This window comes from Miscanthus floridulus, chromosome 16 (genome assembly GCF_019320115.1).
Source record: "Miscanthus floridulus cultivar M001 chromosome 16, ASM1932011v1, whole genome shotgun sequence".
Classification (NCBI taxonomy): domain Eukaryota; kingdom Viridiplantae; phylum Streptophyta; class Magnoliopsida; order Poales; family Poaceae; genus Miscanthus; species Miscanthus floridulus.
The window spans coordinates 67,582,934-67,609,473 of record NC_089595.1 but is presented as its reverse complement, the minus strand read 5'-3'; the positions used below and the strand labels follow the sequence as shown (position 1 = coordinate 67,609,473).

The following is a 26,540-nucleotide window of genomic DNA, read 5'->3' as shown; positions in this document are numbered from 1 at the left end:
CCTAACTACCGTTAATAAACTCCCCCAAGCTTAACCTTTGCTAGTCTCTTAGCAAAGCTAAATATAGTAAATGAATCGGGAGTTGCTTCAATGCTTTTACTCCTCAAAACTACACAAGCGTTCAAACAATAATTCCCCTCCGGATTAGAATAAACTGATCTGACTTTCAAACTTACCCGTATTACCTTCAACCATGGGGCTTCTTAGCTTTTACTTGGGTCTTGAGCAATTGAAAGACAGAACGACCAAGTCAAGCACTATATCTTAAGTTCTTTGCTCAACCATTATTCTGGAGTTTTCATAAGTTTTCAAATAAAACTCAGAGCTTCCATTGTATGACACTCTCAAGTCTCTCAATATATGTGGTATTTGTGAATCTTCACCGAGGCAATAGTGATGTTATGTCTTTTTCTTCCTATAACTAAGGCTTATGTGGAGCTCATATGAGTGAAAAAGGCATGAAAGAGCATACTTGTAATACATATATTATAAAGTCAAACCTTGGATCCAAAGAGAGTTGAGTCATACAATCAAATCAAGATGTGCATGTGTTTGGATGTATGGTGGATGTATATGGTGGCTGACCTAATTCTACTATTCTCTTTAAAAATATATCTCTTTTTTGAAAATTAGACACATTTGCAAGAAAACATGGGCTATCTTATTTAATTATCTTTCTCTTTCTTTTTTATCAAGCGGGCATCTGAGTACCCATTGTTTTCAATATCTTTTCTGCAACAAACTTTTGAGAGATAGCGACAAGAACTTAGAGCATTTATTTGGTGGATATCCTATCCAGAATGTTTTTGTGTTCACTCCTAGTGTAGGTGTAAAACATTTTTAGGTGCATCTAGATGGAATGACATGTTTTTGCGCCTACCCCCAGTGTAGGAGTAGTGTATATGTGGGTGGTGTATACATGATCTTGATTTTAAGAGCATGACAAACCTCTCATAAGGGTCAACAAAGCTTGATTAACTCAATGCAAAACAAGCAGCATATATGTGAAAGTTTTTCTAATCTAAATATTATGTATGGCTGTGATAGGAATTCAAGCTTTATCTTTATCATGTAGGAGCTTATCATGTAGCATTTTCATGTTTTTAAAAAGATAAATCTTCATAACTTTGGTATCACTTGGAACAAGATAAACAACAGCTCAGACCTTCTCATATTATATCCATCAAGCATATGCTACCCACAAGTTTCAAGTTCAGAGCAAATTCTCATGTCAAAACAATCATATCCAAAACTCAGGAGAATTCAAGGCTGAAAATTAGGTACTTGAAAGGAATTGTGTTAGAGCAACTATTCATCATTTTCATTACAAGAGATTATCCTCAAAGTCCATTTATTTAGCTCTTAAAAACAGAAAACTAGACACACATGTTTTATTTTGTTTTCATTTTTTTAGATCACACCTTATATATATATATATATATAAGACAGATAAATTTTTATTTTACTTTTAGTTATGCGTCTTTTTTAACTAGTATATAGTAAACTTAGAAATAATAAAATAAAAGGAAAAGAAATACTTAGCTAGATACACGGGGGATGCTTTTCCTCCAAGCTGGACGTTGTCGTGGTCGAATGTTAAAGTTAAGTGATCCTTCTTAGAGCAGATTTGCCAGTAGATGCCCTTCTTGTCGTCCATGGATGGAGTGGGATGAAGTCGACTGGGTGAACTTGCTCTTGATCATATCATTCTGCAAAATACCAACAAGAATACCAAAACTCGTAGAATGGATTAGGATAATGGTTTAGCGGTCAGCCGTCCGGAGATTAGTTGTTCTCGTGGGTTTCAAAATATTTCCTTATTGGCATAATTCCAGCAGGATGTCTATCTACTATATTTTTTAGGATTTTCTTATTTATGATATGCAGAACACAAAATATGTATGCATGGTATTTATATTTTTTTTTTAATTTTTATGTCACCATAGTGAACATTCCCTTAGGTATTTACACCGTAGATTTATTCACATGTGGCTTAGGATTTATAATGCAATGATAAAACTTTTTACTTTCTTCTCTAAGTGTAAAGCAAATGCAGAAAAGTAAATATGATAAAGTAATTCATGCAATGCGAAAAAGTAAATATGGATAACTACCGATGTTACCTCACGGCGAGGGTTCGGATTTTTAAGTCCTCTAGACATGACTCTTCTCCTATCTTGTTCATTCTTTCGGTGCATCTGTCGGTCTTGGAAATGGAGACCTTGATGGTTGCACCTCTAGTGATGGTGACTTGGATGATGTCACATTTTCTTTCCATATCTGTTTTGTCTGTGGACTGGTCTTAGGCGAAGTAGGTTCATCTTTCATAGGTCCGTCAACTTCCTCCCATTCATTCTTGAGGGGTTGATTCCTTTGGCATTGGGATCATCTATGTCTCCTCCTAGAGCTAGACTTCTTTGGCTGTTCATAAGTGGTATAATTATTAAACTAGCAGCGTACCTTCTCTCTAGGGAATTGAAAGTGGACTTGTCTAAATCCGATGTAGATGATCGCGTTGGTAGTATTAAGGAACGGTCTTCGAAGGATGATGGACATATCGTCTTCTTCTTCACCCATATCTAGAACCAATAAGTCAACAGGGGCATAGTGATCATGTATTGTTACCATGACATCTTTCGCTCTTCCCTTCGAAAATCGGATTGATTGGTCTGCCATCTGCAATTTCATATATGTAGAGAACAAAGGTTCATCACCAAATAAGTATTCATGCGTTACCTTGGACATTATGTTGACATCCGACTCAATGTCGCAAAAGGTCTCGTGGAATATCCTTTGAACAATGGTACACTCGATCGTGGGTACAACTGGATCATCCTTCTTAGCAAGGAATGGAGAAGCGAGGAGGTGGTCGTACTCTGATCTAAGTGTGTTGATCATGTTAACTGGTTCCTCTAGTGACTGCCTAACCTTGTTCTTCCTCCTTTTGTTGTTCTTCTTCTTGGTCACTGTTGTTTCTTTGGGCAGATACGGCGTCTGCGGATGTCTAGGAGATTGCAGGATACGGTTCTTGAAAGGAAACTTCTCCTTTTTATCCTTGATTTTGAAACAGATCTTGGCACTGTCCACGTAGATGATGGCTTTTGCGGTGCTTAGGAAAGGTCAGTGAAAGGACCTAGGATGCCGCCTAGAGGGGGGGTGAATAGGCGTTTCTAAAAATTAACACCTTTAAATGTGGAAATGATTTAGTAATGGGAATTTCCGAGTGGAAACTTCAAATCAATGTAATACAACCCCTCACAAGTTAGCCTACGAGTAAATAAACAATATTAAATAATCCTAGGAGCCTAGAACCTGCAACACAAGAGTTAGAACACAAATCAAATAAATTCAGCACTGAGCTATAATACCGGATATGTTCGGTATACACGTATTCTGCAGAATAGCCCTAAACTTGCTCCTTTTGATTTCAATCTTCAGACCAACCTATAGGCACCCACTAAAGATAGTGCCACATACAGGTAACCTGCACAAGAGCTAGAGCAATACAAATATCAAATGAAATGTGAATTGAGACACAATATTTGTTTTACGGAAGTTTAGACTCGTTCGAGTCCTACTCTTCGTTGAGGGGGCTATGGGCGACCCAACGAAGGTCAGCCCTAGAGGGTACCCTAAAGGTCACTCTAGCCGGAGTCTTTTCCAACTCCTTTTCCTCCTTCCACTAGTTGATTATGAGGCGGTGGAATCGACCGTTATAAACTTTTTGAGGCACATCATAATCTCTCGGGTGCTCTCTGGCGACGCTTAGCCATCTAGGACCGAAGAGTCCAAGAGTAACAAATTCAAATCACAAAATAGACAATATGCACAAGTGCTCAAGTGGTGGCTTGCTCTCAATTTTGAATTTCTCTCAACCCACTAATAGATTTGAAAATTTGGATCACACACTCACTAAGAGAGGGTTTAGGAGAGTTGGCAAAGCTCAAAAACGCGTATTGCAACTAACAAAATCAGCAGCCTCCGAAGGTGGAAGCTAAGGGGTATTTATAGCCCCTTTGAAAAACTAGTCATTTTCTAGCCGTTGCCATACCGGACCGAACACGTCTGGTATGCATATAGGACACGTCCGGTATGACTTGCACTACACCAACGGTCACTGATTTAAAGTATGCGAGGTGTCAGAACTCCTGACGCTTCCTAGGACTTCCGACTACCGAAACACTCGACCAACTCATGTCGAAACTCCTGACCCTCAGCCCATTTGAAAACTAGCCGTTGGGCTCTGGTCGGCCATACCGAACACGTCCGATAAGAATATCGGACGGTATGAATACCGGGCATGTCTGGTATGACCAGAACAGTGAAGCGCAAGACGTTGGAACTCCCGATGATTGTCGGAACTCTCGACGAACCATCCCCAGAACACCAAGAATTTTACCGTGGCTAGGCCTCTGGTATCAATACTGGACACGTCTAGTATTGCCAGACCAGCGAAAAACAAGTTATCTCTTTTGTCTCTCAAACACTCAGAACTCACATGGGTTGACATGAGCACGTATGAATGATTATCTATCAACATGATCCATCCCTCTTAATAGTACGATATACCTATTAAACTCAAGATTAAAGGAGAAACAAATTTATACCGCTTGAGTTGATCTCTTTTGAATTGATGCCGTCTCTTTCAATCTTCATCAAGTAAGGATGCCAACATGTTGATATTGATCTTTTCACTTGAGCATAGCCATCTTGCGTACGTGACTTGATTCCATTCATCAAATATGAATAACTCCAAATGCATCAAGTCACTTCCAACACTTTGTCTAATATAGATTTGATCCGCCACATCAATATAACCATCATAGCTTGATTAGTACCTCAACTAAATGCAAGTACTTTCTTTTTCACCCTAGCTAGTTTCTTCGGCCACCAAGCTGTCACTTACCCTTCACCCTTGCTTAGTACCTCAAAACCTTTCCTTGCTATCTTCACCATCTCAAGCCATCAAGTCACATCTTGTGTTGAATCATCCATTCATTTGTATTGTTATCTTTTTCATTTCAATTTAGCAAGCTTCAAATATGAGACCATTCCATATGCAATCCCTCATATCTTATTAATTAATTCTTATCGTGCTTGCTTTCATATAGTACATGAAAATCCCACAATAAATAAGTTTTTGCATGAATTCTATTTGCATTGTTGTCTTGTGCTTGAACTAGATTGTTTATACAACAACACATTATTTTGGCTTTATACAATTTAATCAAGTATCTGTGAGATAACCAATTTCTTGTCGAACACTTAGTGACTATGTTAGATCTTTAATCGTGTTGTCATTCAATCATTCAAAACCCACTAAAGGGCTAGATGCACTTTTCAGTCGGCCTAGGATAATGGGTGCCCCTACATCTCCACCTGTTTCTAAAACCACAAAATCTATGGGTACATATGATTGTCCACTTGAACAATGGCATCTTCAAGAACTCCCTTAGGGTAGCAGAGCGACTGATCTGCAAGCTATAGATGCATGTTTGTATACAACAAAGTATCTCTATTCATTTGATCATATATTACCTTAGGCATAATGTTGACACTAGCTCCGAAGTCACATATAGCTTCTTAGAAAATGTGAGGTCCAATAGCGATGGGGATGACAAGTCTTCCTGGATCGCTCTTCTTTTTCAGCAAGGTATAATTTATCCACCTTTTCGTCGATGGTTGTGTATAGTAGTATGCTGCATTGTGAATATCGACAAGATTTACAGTTTCTAGATCTTTCGGTTGCCCCATAATCTTACCTTTGTTAGTTGGAGGAACAGCAGCAGCCAGTTAAGCTATTCACGATTCTATTATTTTATTAAAGCTATGCTAGTTCTTAATGGCAGAGGAGAGGTTATCTATTCTATTATTTATATTTTCTAAAACTCTATCATTGGAAACTAGATTCCTAGATAGGCTCTCCATAATTTTAGCTTGGCTAGAAATTAATTCTCTCAAAGGTGGTTGATTGAAATTATTACCTTGAGGGTTACCTTGGTAGTTTGGCCTCTATTGTTGATTCCATCCTTGATTTTGTTGAGAACGATAGTAGTTGTTGTTGACGAAGTTCACATCCTCATGGGTTTTAGGATAGTTGTTCCCTGAATGCCCAGTGTTTCCACACTCTTCATATGTCATGCGAGAATCATGAATATGCATGACTTCTTGCTTCTCATTGGCTCGGTCTTCAAGCTTCTTCATCAGCAGGTCCATCTTAACAGACAACATATCTACCTCCTTGAGTTGATGTATACCTCCACCTCTCTTACGGGTCTGAAGACATTCTTCATTCCAACCTTGATTGGAGGCCATCTTCTCCACAAGAGTTGTTGCAGGTGGTATGGTGAGTGACAGGAATGCACCTCCTGCAAGAGCATCCATAGTCTCAGGGTACTGTTGATCAACCCATGGTAGAAAATCTACATGAGTAGCCAATTGTCCAACCCATGATGAGGATATTCTGCTATGTAGTCTTAAAAGCGTTCCCATGCCTCAGGGACAGATTCATCATGTTGCTATTGAAAACTTGAAATTCTCCCACACAGAGCATTGGTCTTGCCTATGGGAAAGAACTTGGTTAGGAAGGCGGTGGAACAGTTATCCCATATAGTATTTCTATCTTTGTTGGCGTAGAACCAATGCTTTGTCTTTCCCCAAGAATGAGAATGGGAAGAGGTGGAGTAGTATGGCGTCTTGGGTCACTTCTTTGATGATGAAAGTGCTATAGATCTCCATGAAGTGTTGGAGATGTGCACTCGCATCTTCATGTGCCTTTCCACAAAACTGGCTAGCTTGCACCATGTTGATGAGAGTTGGCTTGAGCTCGAATCCATTGTCTCCAACATTGATTGTTGGTCCACTACGGATGTTGGCTGTAGTTGGAGCAGAGAATTCACGAAGAGTCTTGTTAGCCATGGCTTTAAATTTTGCTGTTAAGCTTTGCCTTATCTGGTTGTCTTCTGATTCTAAAGCTGGGACTTTCTTGAGTTTAGCTCTAGTCCTCTTGATTAATGCTTCTGGATCTTTAACGTAGTTTGTCGGGAGGTCAAAACCGGTCATACATTACCCTACATAAGATATAAAAGTGGATAACACAAGGGTAAGCCTATTTGAGCAGAGGGTCAATGGTTATCTCAATCACATCAATATGTATAAGCTTATCAATACTTCCTTTGCCTAGCTACCTTTCCCGGCAACGGCACAAAAATGCTTGTTGGTATTTATTAACGTGTCACTTGTTTTAAGTAGTCACCCTATGTTGTTGACATTCCTTAGCATCTTTTACTAAGTTGTCATCCCTAATGATGTTGCCAGAAATGCTTGTTGATACTATCTAGTGCCACTTCTAGAATGACACTAAGTACTTTAATATTTCATGTGACTAGAATATATATATAAGGAATCTGCAAGCGCACAGATAATATACCATTGTAGCACTTTACTCGAGAGTATTCCAGGTATCGTTATTTTTATTTTTACCATAGGGAATGTCTGGCGAGGACATGTATTGATAACTTACGCTATTGATGGAGAAGTAAACCATAACCAATATTCTACTCACAACTAGGATAAGTCTAGAGGTAAATGTATATATAAATAGTGCATAATAACTAATCATTCATCACTCAGAGCACTCCTTTCTATGGCATTAGCATAGTTAAGTAGAATATTAGAGGAATAATTCCAAAGTCATTCTTAATTACAAGTCAAAGCATACATTGATTAGTGCAATTACACCTAGTAGTCATAGCTAAGATCAACTTCATATCTACACATAAGGGATATTACTAAGGAAGATTAAGAATAGAGCTTGTCTTCCTTCGTAACTAGATCCTACTTGTATACCTATATTCGGGGAGTGGACAACAAATGACTCAATGGGAGTGTCACATCCGCGATCTACCACATGACCCGGAATATAGGGTGTATCTACAGGTAAACAACGTATAAGCACCATGCTTACACAATGTCGACCACTCACCCATGGTACCTTAGAGTGAGTGCTATACGAACTTATACATAAATATAAGGATAATCTAGCTATACTAAGTATATAATCAAAGTTGACCATGAACATGATAACTAGGAACATAAACGATATGAATAATGTTATCATAACAATTGTAGCAAATATATAAAAGTAATGAGAGATACAAAAGAGAGGGGGTACAAAGATTATATCAAACCACGCTCTTGACATGATTAGGAATCCAAGCGAGATCTGCTTGTCTCCCTCTAGAGCTAGCCTAACTAGCGATGCCCTAGAATATGGTGGAGCTCTGAGGATGATTAGGGTTTCTGTCTTCTCTTGAATGCAATTCCTGAGGGAGGGGGTAGGGGCTGGTATATATAGGCCAGAGCGTCAATCCTAAGCCCTCGAATCAAACTAACTTGAATAAACAGCGTAGATGTAATCTAGGAGACGGTGGAGAACCGACATAGCAGCGGGGGCTAACATGTGGGCCGGGCCCACCTAGCAGCTTCTCGCCTTCTGCTTTGGTGTGAAGTCCTCTCGAGTCTTCTAGAACCTTCTGGGGTTGTTTTCGATGTGGATAAGCATGATTAAGTTTGACATCTAGGTCCACCTTGATAGTTTTCTGGATAACCCCTATAGAGAATATAGATTCACCAAAACTCATGGAATTTGTTAGTTTAAACCCCTGCACAAATAGGGTGAGGGCTTTTGAGCTGAGGATGACCTCTCCATTCCATTGGAAGGAAGGTCAACAACCCGCACGAAAGTCCTGACCTCGGTAATAAAGCCTCACAACCGGACCTCGTGGACCTAGGGCTCGGCACGACCCCGAGGCTAGGATACCTTGAACAAAAATTAGATCCCATTGGTACAGGCATTATAGGCGCGGCCAAGCTGCCAAGGCAAGAAAGGGAAAAGCCCAACGCCACCTCAGGGATGACGCCATCGGGGGTACGAGCTACGAATATGGTCAGACAAGGTGGAAAAGAACACCTTAAAGACCACCTTGCAGCGTCGTGTTCCCCGAAACTAAAGCATGCAGGGAGGAGAGAAAGGCTAAACGGCGCCCAGTGCAGCAACATCTTGTTGCATCATCATGATGCCATGCCAGGGCCTAGTGACGAATGACAGCCCGGATCTATCATTTGGCGATCATGGAGCTACAGACGTTCTCTCTAGAGAACCGACTCGCTGCCTGCACACATTGATGGCCCACGGCAGAGGGGCAAGCCTTCCCTCGATTAATGGCCATCACGGGTACCCGAGCCACTTAGGCACGTGTAAAACCCAGGATGCATGATCGTGGAGCCAGCCTCCACGATATCTCATCCTCCCCTGCATGCAAATCTCCTTCTAGCACCAGCGGCTGGAAAGAGCGACAATGGCTCTGGCCACCATAGGCGACCCCTAGCAAGATGCACAATGGGAACCATGCGGTTTTACTCAAGCTTTTCTCTCCCATTTCCTCACTCCCTCAGTGCCTAGCCGCACAGGGATTCAAGGCACAATTTGAAGTCGCAGTCATAAGTGGTTCAAACGGAAGGAAGACCCCTATTTATAGGTTCAAAGGTGGACTGAGCAGCCTAAGACCCCCGCGCCGCATGGCGAACCACGAGAGGCCACAACCAATGTCAGATGCCCGTGTGAGGTTGGGGAAATTGAGACCCTCACAAAGGCATGGCCAGTACAACATCAATGAGACCACTCGGTCCCGCCTATATCACGAACCCTGATACACAGCACACTAATGAGGCAAGGCTCAACAGTCGCGTACCACATCATCAGGGTGTCCTGACAGGGTGAAACGTGATGCCACCTACCGCATTGAATGCACTAGCCCTTAAGGGGTCGAGCGACGAAGCTCGAACAAGCCATGTCTACAAACCCGCACTCAACATGCCCACATCTCAGCGCTTTCATGATCACTTCTCAATCACAAAAACACTGGGGGCTACTGTCAGGGTTATGATACCTAGGTATCTCAAGGAATCGATTAGTTAGCATGCCAAGCGGCCCTCGATACACCAACTAGTAAAAGCACAAACGATTGAGGCCTAGTTAAGCCAAGCGGACCAGGCTAGGTGACAAGGACTTAGTCAGCCATGATCCCTCCTCTCTGCCTTAGCCAAGTGCCGCACAAGGGTCCAAGACCTCTCCACCATCCTGACCCCTAGGAGGAGTGGAGGGAGGTCGAGCGCAGCCAAGCGCGCCTGCTCTAACGAGAGTAGATTCGCCACACTGATCACGTAAGGACCGAGGGGACAGCGGTCACCTCGTTCCGGTCAGACACCATCCCTGTGCCACGCAACATAGAGAAGACAACACCGCATGATAGTGATGGCCCGTACGGTGACTCATCGTCCAAGTACGGTCCAACAAGACATATATATGATTCTACCCACTACGGGATGGGATCCACGATGGAGGTCTTGACTTCAAAGCCATCCTGACCGGCGGAAACCACGACCCCAGAGTCTGGGATCATTCCACCAACTCCACAAGCTAACCAGACAACCGACCATCCGGGGGAGGCTACCAACTCCTGTATGACACCCCCAGAAGAACAGGACGCAATGACGAAGGCCATAACGGAGACCACGTCGCATAGGATGGTTGGCGAACCACCACCATGCCTACAGTATCGCCATGGCCTACACAGTAGCACCACGTCATACCTTACTGCGACATGGGCATAGCTTGCAAGCCAAGTTAGCTAGGCCTCTCCCTTAGGCTCATGACCCCTCGATCGGGAGAACCTTCTTCTTTGTACATGCCCTGGCCCTGAACTCTATATAAGGGCAACCAGGGCATCCTTACCACTATCTTCAACACATTCACACCATAGTAAGGCTCCTTAAGCATCCCTTCAGGTAGTCCATCTCCTAACTCTAGCTCTCCTACCTCTTCCACCATTCTTGCACCCCCATTTTAAGAACTTCAGAGCATTCAAGCGAGGAACACGCACTCGATCATCTCTGAGACTGGACATAGGGCTCCGTCCTGAACCAGTATAAATCCTTATGTCTTTTGGATGCTACCATCATCTTCCTAAAACAGCGCGGTAATCGTATAAATTTACTAGTTTGGTTTACAAAACACCGACAGTATAGCTGAGGGAATTTGTCTACCAAGGAAACTAATCCACACCAGCAGTCATGCCAAAAGCTGGTAGACTTACCATTCCCCACTACCATGGATCTGCCCTTCAAGTATATGTGTCTTACTTTTAACAGGTAATTCCAAACAGGGGAGTTTTTGTTGTTCTTTTTTAACTGGGAAATGATTCCTTTTTTCAAATATTTTTTGGTAATAATATCCTGTCAAATACCAGTTCGATTTTCAACTTTCCAAAGGCTTATGTTCATGTTCCTCAAATCCTTAACTCCTAATCCTCCTTTATCCTTTGGCTTAGTTATCTTGGTCCATTTGACCAAGTGATACTTCTTTTTAAATTCCCTCCCTGCCAATTTTTTTTTTCTAACTGAATCCATTTTGACACAGGCAACCAATACATAGACATGGCATAGACTGGTAGATTACTCAAACAGAGTTAATCAGGACCAACCTGCCTCCTAGGCTTCAAGAACTCCCTTTCCATCCATCAAGTCTTTTAAGCAACTTTTCACAAATAGGAATCCAGTCAGCAACATGTAATCTGGAGCCAGCCACAGGGACTCCAAGATACTTTATGGGCCATTTCTCAATAGCACAATTAAACATGTTGGAAAACTCTACACTTTTATTATCATCTTGACTTACCATGAGAACCTCACTCTTGGAAAAATTAATTTTGAGTCCAGACATGGCTTCATGTGGATAAAGAAGCAGCTTGAGATTAGAGGCTTGCGCCTTATCATCCTGGAGACAAAATTGTGTCATCTGCGTACTGCAATATTGAAACTCCATTCTCAACATATTCTGGCACTAGGCCTTGAATCAACTTATTTTTCTGAGCAAGAGCAATCATTTTAGCTAGAGTATCAGCAGCGATGTTAAAGAGAAAGGGAGACAGAGGATCTCCTTGCCTCACTCCCCTACCAGATTTAAAATAGTTTCTAGTGGTATTATTGATTTTTACACTAACAGTTCCAGAACTCATCACCATCTTAATCCACTCACACCACTTAGCACAAAAGCCCCTTTGTTTGAGACATTCAAAAAGGAAGTACCAGTTTAGCTTATCATAAGCCTTTTCAAAATCTAATTTTAAAACCAGCCCATCTTTCTTCTTTATTCTAGTATCATGCAAAATCTCATACAAGGCCATAATACCATCCATTATGTTCCTATTTTTTAGAAATCTAGATTGACTTCTATTAATGATTCTCCTCATGACATTATCCAGTCTTAGCATCAAAACTTTAGTAAAAATTTTGTAAATGACATTTAGCAGACAGATAGGTCTGTACTGTTTGATATTATTTGCATCTATAATCAAAGGAAAGAAATCCTGGAACATATCAACAAGATCAACAAGATCAGATTTGATAAAGTCCCAGCAATGTTGATAGAACTCAACTGGGAAGTGATCAGGTCCTGGAGCAGTATTCTTTTCCATAGAGAATACAGCCTCCTTAATTTCTTTTTTAGAAAAAGGTTTTTTCCAATTCCTCATTTTCCTGGTTAGTAACAGATTCAGCTTGATCCCAGCAGCTTGGATCCATGGTGAAGCTAGAGTGGGTAGAAGGACCAAAAAGGTCATTGTAAAATTGAGTGGCATGCTCCACCAGGGCAGCATCCCCCTCAATAACATGGTCATATGATTTAGAGAGAAGATATTATTCTTGCGTTTTTTTCCCATTTGCTATTCTATGGAAAAATGCCGAGTTATTGTCACCCTTCAAAAGCCACATGCTATTAGATCTTGCATGCCAGTAGCTTTCCTCCTCTTCTGTCAATCTGAGCATCTCAGCTTGAATAAAAGATTTTCTATTTAACATCTCAGCAAATAAAGTCATCTCTTCTTCCAGCTTTTCCAATTTTTTCAATTCCTCAGTTAGGATTCTTTTATACTTCCTAGTATGCCCTTTAATGTTTTGACCCCAACCTTTGAGAAATTTCTTCACTGTATCCAACTTAATGCACCAAGGTTCGATGGCAGATTTGGCAGTAATTTTCCTATTCCAGATGTCTTTTACTTTATCATTAAACTCAGCATGCTGTAACCAAGAAGTCTCAAAACAAAAAGGTTTTGATTCAATTTTCTACTCAAGGTCAATTCTCACAATCAAAGGATTGTGAGCATACATATATCTAGGTATCTTCCTTAGATTACACAGGGGAAATTCAACTTCCCATGAGCTAGAAATTAATACTCTTTCAACCTTTTCAAGACTGGGATTTTCCTATTATTGGACTAGGTGAATTTGCCATCAGCAAGGGGGAGTTCTCTAAGTTCATATAAATTGATAATAAGATTGAACACAGATCAGAAATTATTTTCAGCAAATTTCTTATTCTTCTCAGAACTGAATCTTAGAATATTAAAATCTCCACCCATAAGAATGGGGTACTTAGCCTTAAAGCAGAAATTTGAGAGTTGAGACAGGAAGCTCTCTTTGTATTCATCCTGAGCTGGCCCTTAGATGTGAGCTAAGATCCAGCGTTTTTTGAGACTTTTATCAAATACATTTGCAATTATCATAAAATCACCATTATCAAAGTTCTCAACTTCAAATCTATCTTTCTTAATGCCACTTAACATACCTCCAGATTTGCCACTTGAAGGAGTCCAATGCCAGCTGAACTCTTTAGCATTATCAAGTTTCCTAAAAAAATTCTCAGAATAAGACTTCTTCATAGTTTCCTTAATACCAATAAAATCAACTTTATGATCCCAAATTAGTTATTTAATATAGGTGCTAAGCTCTTTCTTAGCAACCCCTCCGCAATTCCATATGATGCCTATCATTTCACAACCTTTTTAATGGTATTCCTGTCCCTGAGATTGAATCTAGGGCTAGCCTTGGATTCATCTCCTTTAGAGTGCAAAGAGCCGGCAACAGGTTGGCTTTTGCTAACCCTAGCTTTTTTTTATTTTTTTGGAAGACCTGCTCTTTCTACTGCTGGCAGTAGGAACAAAAGGTTCCACCTCAGAATCATCAGTGCCCCGATCAAGTATATTTTGTTCTTCTAAGGGAAGATTTAAATCTTCCAAATTATCCATTGATTCATTTGTAATTATGTTCTGGTCATTAAGTTTCATCATGGCATTCTCCAGGTCTCTAAGAACATATATTTTCTCAAATGAAAGAGAATCAGAATGTACCCCCATTTTAGATGCTAAAGAAGCAATATGAATTTAGTAAGAACTGCAAAGGAGTTCTAGTTTTCAGGAATTATACCTTCATTTGATAGGCCAGAAGTCATCTTGACCTAGACTTGCTCCCCCATATTCATCTGTGTTGCACCATTATCCCTCAGCCTCTTAATTTGTCTCACCTCCTTCCATTTAGGCCATTTATCCTGCCCATTCTTCTGAATGTTCTCTGCTGGAGAGCACATTTTTGCAGCCTATTTCTCCCAGATTTCATACTGCTCCTGTGTCCCATCCAGGCTAGACTCATGTTCTTTAACCATCAAACTTTCTGTTCTGTTTGGTGTAGGAATATTCATTGTCATCTCCTCCTTATCCATTTCCATGTTAACTATCTCCTTATCAGTTTCTCTGTCTCTATCCTCATCCATCTCAGTGACCTCAGAATTTTGTCCATCCTCCTCTTGGATTAGTTCCCAATCAATGTCCTAGGATTACTTTTGTGTGCCATCCTCTTGGTTGGAGATATCTACTTCAGGACCCCCTTGACTGCCCTTGATGGGACTCACAGAGACAGCTCTATCCTTTCCACAGATCACTTCTTTCTCTTCTTCTATAGTGGGAAGACTTTTGCTGCTAGTTGTATTGATCATGTAATCCTCCAGGTCAAAAAAAAACTTAGACCTGCTGCTATCACAAATGGAATTCTTAGCCTCAATAGTGGCAAATGGAGATTTAGATTTCTCAAGATTTGAACCATATTCATTTATCACTACCTGAGCCGAGTCATCCATATGAATGCTACTCAACATCTTGATCTCCAAGGTGTCAAAAGTGCCAAATCTTAGTTGATCAGAACCTGTGATGATTAGATCTTCAAATTTCAGCCCCTCGTCCTCACTGTCTTCTTCAGTATTTGTTACTTGATGAGTACTTTCTCTAGTAACTTGTTTTCCTTTGCCACCAGTTACAGTTTTGCTAGCACCAGCCTCATAAGATTGACCAAAATTCCTTGCAGGGTCCAACTTTTGCTTTTTAGAAGGAATATCATCCTTTGGCTTGTCCTCATCATTTCTTATCCATCGAGTACCAGCAGGGTTAGTATAACTGTCTTGGGGTACTTCTCTATAAAAGAAATAGTCATAGAAGTTGAAATCCAACAGGCCATCCACAGATGTTGGCACTTTGGTCACATCACCCTCAATCTTAACTCTGACATAGTCATTCTTGTTCAAATTTTCTTTATCAACTTCCAAGAGAAGCCCCACCTTAGAGGCCACCATGCAGACATTCGAGTAAGATATTTTCTCATATGGTATGTTGCTGATTCTGAACTAGGCAACATCCAAGGTTCCCTTGGAACCAGTAGAAGGGTTCCATTTCTCAACTTTAATAACCACCTCAGGCTTAGATCTCATCCTGACCTCAGTGAAGTGAGCCAGGTCTTCAATTGTTTGCACATTGGGAAACCTCATTTGATACTTGCCCTCTCCAATCCTCTTAGCATGCCATCTCTAGGATGATGTAGGTCCTGCCTTTAACTTGAATTCATTCTCAATATCTCTGGCATTAGCTTGGCCAGCAGTGATAGTCACCAGAGCAGTGGTGGACATATCCTTAATCCCTGACCATAAGCAGACAACCCACAAAATGGTGAGATAAACTCCGAGGGCATCTTAGTCACACAGACCCTGGCCACATGACCCTCTTTGTTACATCTGGAACAGATAACAGGGTTGGGACAGTTAACAGAGGCATGTCCAACCCTCCCACACCTTTCACAAAACTGAGGCTCTCTAGGAGCTTCTCCATCTCCATTCCCCCCTCTAGGGCTATATGATTTTCTGTCGTCTCATTCTGAGTAGTATTGTTCACTGAGTTCTCCACACCAACTGAATCTTCCTTCTGACTTGGATTGGATTTTTCTTTTTGCTCCTCCTGCGATATCAGATTGGGCTCCTGCCTTGCCGGATTCCCTTGGTTCGTGAATCCACGGCCGCCGCCTCCTTGAAATCTACTGCCCCCTCTCCCTGCTCCCCTAGGAATCCAACTCCGAATGCCTTGCCATCCCCCATGAAATCCACCACGGTTGCCTCCATATCCTATATTGAATCGGCCTAGGGTTGCTGGTGATTGTTCATGGTTTCCCTCGGCTGTGGAGGAGCCTGGAGAACCTACAAAAAGGATCTTGTATCACCACCTAGGGACGACCAGCCCAATGACCTAGGAGCTGCACCACAAAGGGGAGCTGATCCCATATAATAAGATGAATCCCCCAAACCCCGCACTGGAACCACATCACAAACCCCAACAACAGAGCTATGACGCCATAGACGAACTAAACGAGCGCTCAAATCGGCTTCAAGATGGTTGCGTACCTCGTGCGGCAGCCGGATCTTCTTCTCTTCTTGATATACACCTTGTTTAAATGCACGTGTATCCACATCCATATGTATTGGAGTGGATTAAAATGAAACTTAGTTTAATTTATTTCAATCCACTTCAATGCACGTGGACTGAGATGAATACATATACATTCAAATAAAAGAAATGTATCTAAAACCTTAGATTATTTTAAAATTTAGACTGCTTTTTAGATAGAGGGAGTAGTTGACAAACAAACTTCAAACAATGAGGTTATCAACAAATAAATATAAAAAAGAAACTATGCCCTGAGTACTTGATTGATTATACGTATATTTTTTGACAACTTCTAGCGAGAAGTAAACCAAAACGGACTTCCTAGCCAAAACAGACTTGCTAGCTCTCATTCGATCTGAGGCGCTAGCGTTGGACGGTGCCCACACAACAAGCGAGCAATGCGAACGCCCCAACAACATCGGTCTTATGAGCGAATACCCCAGCAGCTTGCTACCCGCACCACCACGGACGTCACCAGCGTCGCCAGACCATGTATCAGGACCGCTCATGCCTCCTCCCGCTTCCCCCACGCATCCCATGTACATAAGCGTGATCTATTTTTGAAGCATTTAGATGCAACACTTGCCACATACAAAAGAAGACAGATAAAATACTTGAAACATGAGTCTAAAGCACTTGTAAAAACACCTGAAAACACTTGAAAACCATTGCAAATATACACAATATCTAGATAAAACACTTGCAACATATGTGTGAAATATATGCAACATCCGGATAAACACACTTGCAACATATGTCTGAAAAATAGATAAAACATTGAGAACATATGCTTGCAACATACGTGTATAACATCCGTATGAAACACTTGAAACATACATATGAAACAACTGAAACACTTGAAACATAGACTTGCAACATGTCTAAAAACGCCTGAAACACAGTGTGTTGCGCGGCCATGACCTACCTAGTGGGGAACACTGCGCTGGCGTAGGCCTCCCCATCCTACCGATGGCATGAGGTGGATAGGGACGTAGGCGTAGGTGCAGGCACAGGCCTCCCCTTTCGCAACGGATGACACTACTACAGATCTGAACATCACTGTCGGCCTCATCACTATCGGATTAGGGTGAACCAGTAGTGATATACCTTCACTGCTGGTTCTGAGCTTGAAAATAAGAAAAAAATTGGGGCTGGGCCAAAATCGACAGTGAAGATCCACATCACTGCTGGTTTGTGGCTTACAGCCGTAGTGGCTTGATGTCTACTTATCACTGCTGATTCTAGCCAAGAACCGTCAGTGATGTTGGGCTATCACTGTCAGTTCCAGACAAGAACCGACATTGATAACACAATAGTACAAAAAGCTAGCGCCGTCCTCTCCTTCCTCCTCTTTTCCATCCCGAGCATAGAGGCGCACGTTTGGGCCGCTCCCTCCATTATTGTGGCTGCTCTTGACCATGAAGTTAGCTCTTGAATTTGGAAGAATAGCTTGATCTTCTTGCTTTAAGGTTAGTAACAAGCATCCATTCCTTTGATTTTGTTGCTTAATTAGCATTTTTTTGATGGCTACATTGCTTGATTCTCATTCTAGTTCTTTCTCCATTCTAGAGAGCACTTTTTCAATTGGACTTTGTGCAAGACTTGCAAGCAAATTGTGGTGAATCCATCATCCAAAAGATTGGTGTGTTTGAACACATTTAAATTCCTAGCTAATTACATGGTGGTCAAGATCATTGTTAGTATGTGATGCTATAATTAGTTTTTGATAGGAGTAGAGTAGATTCTTTTACAATTTAGGTGAGCAAATTAATCCATGTGCCACCTACCAACACATTGTTTAGAGCTACATTGTTGTTCATGACCATATCTTCAATTTTAGTGTTTTTTAATTAGTGTCTCCATTTTTATGTAGCATGGAATAGAATAATTGTTCTTTATTATGGTGAAATAATTGTTTTTAATGGTGCTACTATTTTCAATTTATATGGCCGAGGCTACCAATTTTAATATTTCAATAATTAGTGTACAATAATGTTTTCCAAAAATGGGGTGACTAAATTAAATAAGTGTAGAATAAATTGTTGTTTCGAGCAACAATTATTGTTCATGAAGCTTCACTTGTTATTAATTTCTCTATAATTACTGTCTCAATATTTTGTTGTGTAGAGATGGATCGAGAGTGGATGCATGGGTCCCGAACAGACAAGCGGTACATGGTTGGCTTCGACATGTTTCCCACCGATGCCGAAGCCCGTGCTAGGAATGGGAACCCTATCTTTTGCCCATGCAAAGATTGCATAAATCAAAGAAAATGGGCTTAAATTGAGTTTGTATGAATGCACTTGATTATCAGGGGGTTCATGCCAAACTATACGATATGGACTATGCATGGCGAGGTTGGTGTGAATGTTCTGCAGGAAAACAATGATGATGTGTCCATGCCTGATGTAGCCATCCACGATGCTGACAAGGAACCCGGTGTCAACACGGAACCTATGGCCATAGTTAATGATGTGTTTAGGAACATGCTAGCTAATGACACTAACGATAACGATGACATTTCTCAGCTACTACGTAATGTAGAGACCGAATGTCTTAGTGAAAGACATCTGAGAAAGCTAGAGAAAATGAGACAAGATGGCAAAACACCATTGTATAAGATTTGTCCAATGAGCAAATTGGAAGTCGACATCATGCTGTTAGAATTCAAATCGACAAACAGATTGAGCGATAAAAGGCTTCAATCAGTTGTTAGGTATAATAAGGAAAATGCTCCTAGAAAAAATAAGTTGCCAGAAAAGACATACTTGGCCAAGCAAATGATTTGCCCCATTGACCTCGAGGTTGAAAAAATCCACGTGTGTTCTAATGATTGCATATTGTACCATGGAGATGAATACAAAGATTTGGATATGTGCTCCAAGTGTGAAGCTCCATGGTACAAGGAAGGGCCATCAGATGAGGATACCAATACTAGAGGAGGTGCTATGAAGGTCGTTTGGTATTTTCCTATAGCTCCACGGGTGCATAGGCTATTTGCATGTGTAAAGCCAGCCAAGCTATTACATTGGCATGACGAAGAGCATAAGAAAGATACAATGATGAGGCACCCTACCGATGGGAAGGACTGGAGGACAGTCAATACTGTGTTCTATAAGAACATCGGTGGAGAGGTAAGGCACCTTTGGTTTGGTTAAAGCACAGATTGGATGAATCCTTTTGATCAGGTTAGAAGCAATTATAGCACCTGCCCAGTGATGCTCTACATATACAAGCTTCCACCTTGGCTTTGTATGAAGCGGTCGTACATCTAGATGCCACTACTGATCCAAGGGCCAAGACCACCTGGGAATAACATCGATGTGTTTCTGGAACCAGTGATCGATGAACTAGTGGAGATGTTTGAAAAGGGTGTGGAGGATGTTTGGGACGAGTACAAAAAGAAACATGTAACAATCAAGGCAGTACTTATCTATACAATCACTAACCTACCAGGTCGACGTTGCTTGTCCAGAGAGAAAACAAAAGGCTATACTTGATGTTTTGAGTGCTTGGACGACACCGATGCGGTACATCTGCCAAAGAACTCAAAGATAGTTTATATGGGACACCGTAGGTTCCTACCTAAGGATCACCCTTACCGCAGGAACAGAAAAGATTTTGATGGGACTATTGAGAAACACTTACCTCCAAAATATCAAGACGGGCATGTGATACTTTGAGAAGTCAATAAACTAGAGGTTGTCCTTAGGAAGGGGCACAATGCAGTAGGGGTGCCTGATGGGAGCATCTAGAAGAAAAAATCAGTTTTCTAGAAACTACCTTACTGGCCAGTGCTGAGTGTACACCACTGTCTTGATCCCATGCACATTACTAAAAGCATGTGCGGTAACATGCTTAACACATTGATGGACATCAGGGGGACATCGAAGGATTCACTAGCCATACTCCTAGACATGTAACACTTAGGAATCAGGAGGGAGCTGCATCTCACGGTGCTAGAGGATGGCTAGTTTGAACTTCTAGTTGCGTCATGGACCTTAAAGAAGGAAGAAAAGCGTGCGCTTATTTCTTTCTTCAATGAACTCAAAGGCTCGACAGGCTTCTGTGCGAACCCAAAGAGGCTAGCAAAAATGAGAGAACTAAAGTTCAACTATGGCTGTATGAAGCCCCATGACTATCATGTCATTATGACTTAGCTGCTCCCTATTGCCCTGCGTGGTATCCTCCCCCCAAAGGTCGACGCCTCAATAATAAAGCTATGCTCGTTCTTCAACATGATCTCAAAAAAGGTCATTGATGTGCCATGCTAGACCAGCTGCAGCGAGACATAGCCAAAACTCTCATTAGGCTTGAGATGCATTTCCCACCGACTTACTTTGATATCTCAGTGCATTTGCTCATTCATCTCATTGACCAAATTAGAGCACTTGGGCCAATATACCTGCAACAGATGTTCCCTTTTGAAAGGTTGATGAAAGTTTTCAGTACGTATGTTAGGAACAGATTCAGGCTAGAAGGGGGCATGGTTGAAGGATGGTCAACAAAGGAGGCCATTGAGTTCTACACATATTATGTGGACATCAATAGGGTCAGAGTTCTAGAATCTCATCACGGGGGAAGACTAGGCGACAAAGGAACGATCTGGGAGAAATCTATCACAGTAGACGACCCCATTTCTTTCAGATAGGTGCAGTTCGTTGTTCTCTAGCAAGTAGAGGATGTGATGCCATACATTGACGAGCATAGGCAATCACTACAAACTTTGTATCTGAGCAGGTCACAGGCTTGGCTTGATAAAAAACATAAGGAGGAATTTGTCAGTTGGTTGCGATGACGCTTGATTGGAACTGTTGGCATGAAAATGTGTTGACACACAATAAGCTGGAAGGATCTGCTTAGGATGAGCCTAGAGATCTGCTTGGCTTCAATGCAAGGTCAACTGCTTCTGCGAATTCCTCTCGAGGCATGCCCGTCAATTTGATCTGCAATTAATAAGGAGAGAAAGTTTATCAGTAATTTAAGGTGGAACATGTCGGTCTTTACCCAAATAGTTCCAAGTGTGCCGCTTCGGGAGCAACCAGATGGGAAAATCGACTAAATAGCCGATACGCACATAAATTGGCTGTTACGAATAGTGAAGCTTATGGATCGCGACTGATTTCATGTTGAGAAATACAATGTCTGCAGATGTAAATGAGATCATCAGCTAGGTGGATATTACTAGTGTGAATCATTGAGCCAATGAATCTAATCAAGAAAGGATATAACATGCAAATGAATCGATAGTCTAATACAAATGGACCTACAAATGCTCTGAATCTAATCTGTTATCATTAATAGTGAGGTTTGACCGAATTGATGGCAGCTATGATGATAATAAGAAACTAAAACCAAAGAACCCATAAAACCATCTATGCTTCAATAGGCTTTCCGAAAGACATGCTATACGTGAAGGCTCAAAACGGATCGGCTGAAACAGCCGATTCGGCTGAAAAAGGACTATAGCATATGAACAATCGACTATTTCACGTGGACAAACCTGTGGACTCATCAAACCTAGCCTACTATCTCTAATAGTGGGGTTCGACCGGATCGATGTAGCCATGATCAAGACAACAAATCAAAGCTTTAAAGTAAACAGATCTATTCATGTTTAACATAATCATGTAAACACACTGTAGGCATTAATGCATAGGCGATCGGCTATTTAGCCGATGTAGGCATAGCAAACAGTTAAGGTCATGCCTGATCGAGAGCAAATCTACTAACTAGCATCCTCCAACCTATAGTGCCATCAGTGGGGATCGACCGGATCGTTGCAGCCATAATAGCGAACTGTAGACCAGATTTAACTAGCCAGTAAACCTCTTCAAAATCATACATGCCTTAACCTCATACTATGCATGATCAAGATCAAAATAGAATAGCCAATGAAACAAATCTGTCACTTAGAGTAAGAAACATCATATTGTGACAAGGCAAACGATGAACGAAAAGGATATAAGGCCGATCTAGATCGATCTCGATCAGACAGATTGATGTTGCTGCAAACTAGTAACAATAAGAATATCAGCAAGATCGGTAACTTAATGAATATACCCGAAGGACGCCACCCTTAGGTAGAGCCGATAACTTGACCTTAATCTAGTTCGAGCAGTGGAGGCCGACCAAATTGATGCAGCCATACTTGAACTAGACAAGAGTCGATAACTAGCTTATACTAGAGTTCGCAATGGACGTCGACCAGATCGATGTAGCCGTACAAACTAAAGTATAAGCCATGATGGTACTGACAGACAACCCAGAGGTCAGCCGGACCGATGCAGCCCTACTCGCTGAGATCTACTCTACTCCTACTCCTAAGGGTTGGTCAGAGCCAAAAAAAAGTAAATTGTGTTTGATTGATTGGATGATCTTTTACAATAGCTGAGGTCCAATATTTATACCCAGAGCATAAACATGAATCCTACTCGAGTACGACTCATTACAATCTTTGTATAAGAGAAAACATTCCTAATTCAAGATAACTTGGACCCTAATCTTTCCCTTTTTATAGAGTCTGACATGTTTTTCCCGACGCTAACCATAGCTTTTTGTCGTTACCTGCTGGTGTCATCCGAAGAGAGCCGATTCCAGTGTTGCATTTGAATCAGCTGATATCAACTTTTATGCAATCGATTCCTTGATAACAAGATCTTTGGGAGCTTCGAATTCCCGCATTCCTCTTCCCAAATTTTGGTGTAAACACATGCCCTCTAATTTTGGGATAAAAGAAAAATTATTCCAAAATTTCCATGCTTGTGTCTTCGATAGGTCCGTAGTCACGGTTAGAGAATCTTGATCTAGGGTACATTATCTATCATTATCTTTGCCAGCTTATGAGCCCATGCTTCAAAGCTTTATGAGAGCATCATTGCTTCATAGGTGCTTGGATCCATCTTTCCTGGCCGACTATAAATGTCTATCCAACTCTGGCGAGAGCAACTCAACAACTTTAGTTATGTTTCTCCTCTATTTGTTTCCTCGAGTGCCCCTGGCTCCGCCAGACCCTCCATGGTCTAATTCCTTGCTATGAGGATCTTGAGTGGTTAGAAGAATTCTTGTGCATAGGGTGATTGTGTCGCTCATTTTAATGCGTTGTTGAGCAAGAGGATCAGTTGTTGTGGTTAGAAGAATTCTTGTGATATCACATGAGTTTTCTCACCACGATCATAGAGCTGTTCTATTGTTTGCAAAGGCTAAAATGTGTGGACACCTTCTCCTTGTTCGCTTCATCAAATGCCCATCAGGAAAACCACAGACTTCTTTCCCATGGTTTCCCAGCCACCGATAAATGGGCATCTCGTAATAGACGGCTTTCTTTCCCATTGTTTCCCAGTCATCGAGAAATTGGTTGGGTATATGGGCATCTTTTAAGCTGGCAGCCTTTCCTCTTCCCCTGATGTAATTTTATCAATAGGCCGATATGACTTGGTCCATGATGACCTTCGGCCTTGTGGGGATCCGAACTCCCTTCAATCCAAAGAAGCCTTAGATTGTCAATTAATGTAAACCATTCGTATCAATCTCATGATATTTTATAATTATGGGAAGCAATAAGTTTGAATCTGTTATCTCTTTGTGTTCTGTCCCCTAGATTTCTAGAGTGTCAATCCATTTCCATATCTGATTCTAATTCCATAACCCCGACAAAGCCTATCTTCTCACTTCCTGGGCTTTATATACGGGCCACAGCTATGGATCAAAAAACAACCTACTTCATTCCAAACCTTCCACATCTTTTGTGTGATTTTGCTTTCTCATAGTTTTGAAGGTATGGAGAATGGAAAGAGGCATGCTAAGAGGGTCTTCAATGGTTCTGCATCACCACGCCGGCATCTTCATCACCAGGAGGGTGCAACTCGGGATGCTCCCATCGTCCTAGATCATGGGGCCGATTCTGCTCAACTTCTAGGGTCGTGCTCATTAATAATTTGCCGCCAGCTCCCCTGCTACCCGAGGAGGCAAATCGACAATGATGATCTGCTTGCCTCCCTCGATCATGCCAGCTAGAAGCTCACCGACTGCCTCTCCATCACAAAATTGGCTCTGACCATGGCACGATGTCGATCACCCTCCGAGGCCAACCCAGTGGAGGATAGGTTGGCCAAGGCCGAGGCTAGAATTATGGGTGAGATGCCTACCACAACTTTTTGTCTCTTCTTAATTTTATATTCAAGATCTTGATCATCCCTCCCTTGAATCTTTTATATCTATCAGCTCAGCTAGAAAGCCTCCGATCAGCTACGGAGTACGTGGTAGGATTCATCAATGCTAGGGGCGCCGTTCTAGTGGTTCGCTTGCATGACATCCCAAACCATGTTAGAGAGGTCGCTCTTCATGGCGTTCGTCATGGTGCTGCCATGGTGTTGGCTGCTGCGCAAGCCCGCTCTGGCCACAAGCTTTAGCTTCTTCCCCATGGTTTTCTAGCCATCGAACACCCTAGGGATCATGAGCGCCTGGTCGAGGATTTCTTCGACGCTGCCAACTCTATAACCCTTACTTCCTAGGCCGATGACATAGTAAACAAAGTGTTTTCTGGCATGTAGCTTGTAATAGGTGATACTAGCAAACAATTTCTTCGTCTTAAGTGGTTTCTCTTTTGCTTTGTACTTCATGTTCCATGCATCAATTTATCTGTGTTTGCTTTGCTCTTATAGGCAATACATATTTGGGTTTATTTTTTGAACTAGAGGCGATACCCTTCTGGTATTGGCTATTAGAGCTGATGACTAAACCTATCAGCTGTCGAGCGTCAATCTTAAACATTGAGATAATACTCCTTCAGTCATTTTCCACTGATCAGTGGTTGAATTGAGCCTACCACCAAAATGATTTGGAATGGTGCCAAACTTTTCCAAAGGGTCTTATGTGCCCTAGGGATCAATTTTTTTGTCGAGGTGGATGCAAATTTCTAGCGTGCCCAGCATGTAATTCGCCCTCTTTTGTCCCATTTAGCACAAAGAAAAATATAATAATAAAGAAAATGATGAGAAAAACCTAAGATCTTGTGTGGGGCCAAAATTTGGGTGCACATGCTTGCAAAAAAAATTGAAGCCATTTAGACATAGGCGGTACATACCTGCTTCACAAATCTAAAGAAGATGTCTCATGTTACAATGACTAAACACCTAGGTTTCTAAGGTTTTTGTGGTTCATATGCATTCTAGTGTCATATTTGTCTCAAACTTTTTTAGGCCTGCACGTGCCACAGGTGAATGAAACACCAAGTTTGGGATTTTTCTAAGATGGTTTAGTAGTTTCTCCAATTTAATTGAATTTTCACGCGATGTCACCGATTAATTAGAGGTTGAACTGTGTCTACCCCAAAATGATCCAGAATGATGCCAAACTTTTCCACAGGGTCTTATGTGCACTAGGGACCAAATTTTGGTCGAGGTAGATGCAAAATTCTAGTGTGTCCAACATGTAATTGAGCCTCTTTTGTCCTGTTTAGCACAAAGAAAAATATAATAATAAAGAAAATGATCAAAAAAATCTAAGATCTTGTGTGGGGCCATAATTTGTGTGTACATGCTTGTAAAAAAATTGTTGCCATTTAGACATAGGCGGTACATACCTGCTTCACAAACCTATAAAAGTCGTCTCATGTTAAAATGACTAAACACCTAGTTTCCTAAGGTTTCTCTGGTTCATATACATTCTGGTGTCATATTGATCTCAAACTTTTTCTCAAGCTTGCACATGCCATGAGTAAAGGAACCACCAAGTTTGGGATTTTTCTGAGATGGTTTGGTACTTTCTGCTGTTTAATTGAATTTCTGCGCGACGTCACCAATTAATTAGAGGTTGAACTAAGCCTACCCAAAACAATCCGAAATGGTGCCAAACTTTTTCACTGGGTCTTATGTGCCCTAGGGA

At 41.4% G+C, this 26,540-nt stretch overlaps 1 long non-coding RNA gene and 1 other non-coding gene across 2 annotated transcripts; one reads left to right on the top strand and one right to left on the bottom strand.

Annotated features, from left to right (window-relative positions):
* The first annotated feature begins 6,444 nt into the window (after positions 1-6,444).
* LOC136514710 (small nucleolar RNA R71) lies at positions 6,445-6,553 on the top strand. The gene has a single exon (XR_010773849.1). It is a non-coding gene; the product is annotated as a small nucleolar RNA R71 (small nucleolar RNA).
* Positions 6,554-11,567: 5,014 nt separating this feature from the next.
* Positions 11,568-16,591, bottom strand: LOC136514342 (uncharacterized). Its single transcript, XR_010773619.1, has 3 exons — positions 14,323-16,591; positions 13,685-13,746; positions 11,568-11,836 (listed from the first exon to the last, which is right to left on the bottom strand). It is a non-coding gene; the product is annotated as an uncharacterized lncRNA (long non-coding RNA).
* Positions 16,592-26,540: the final 9,949 nt, after the last annotated feature.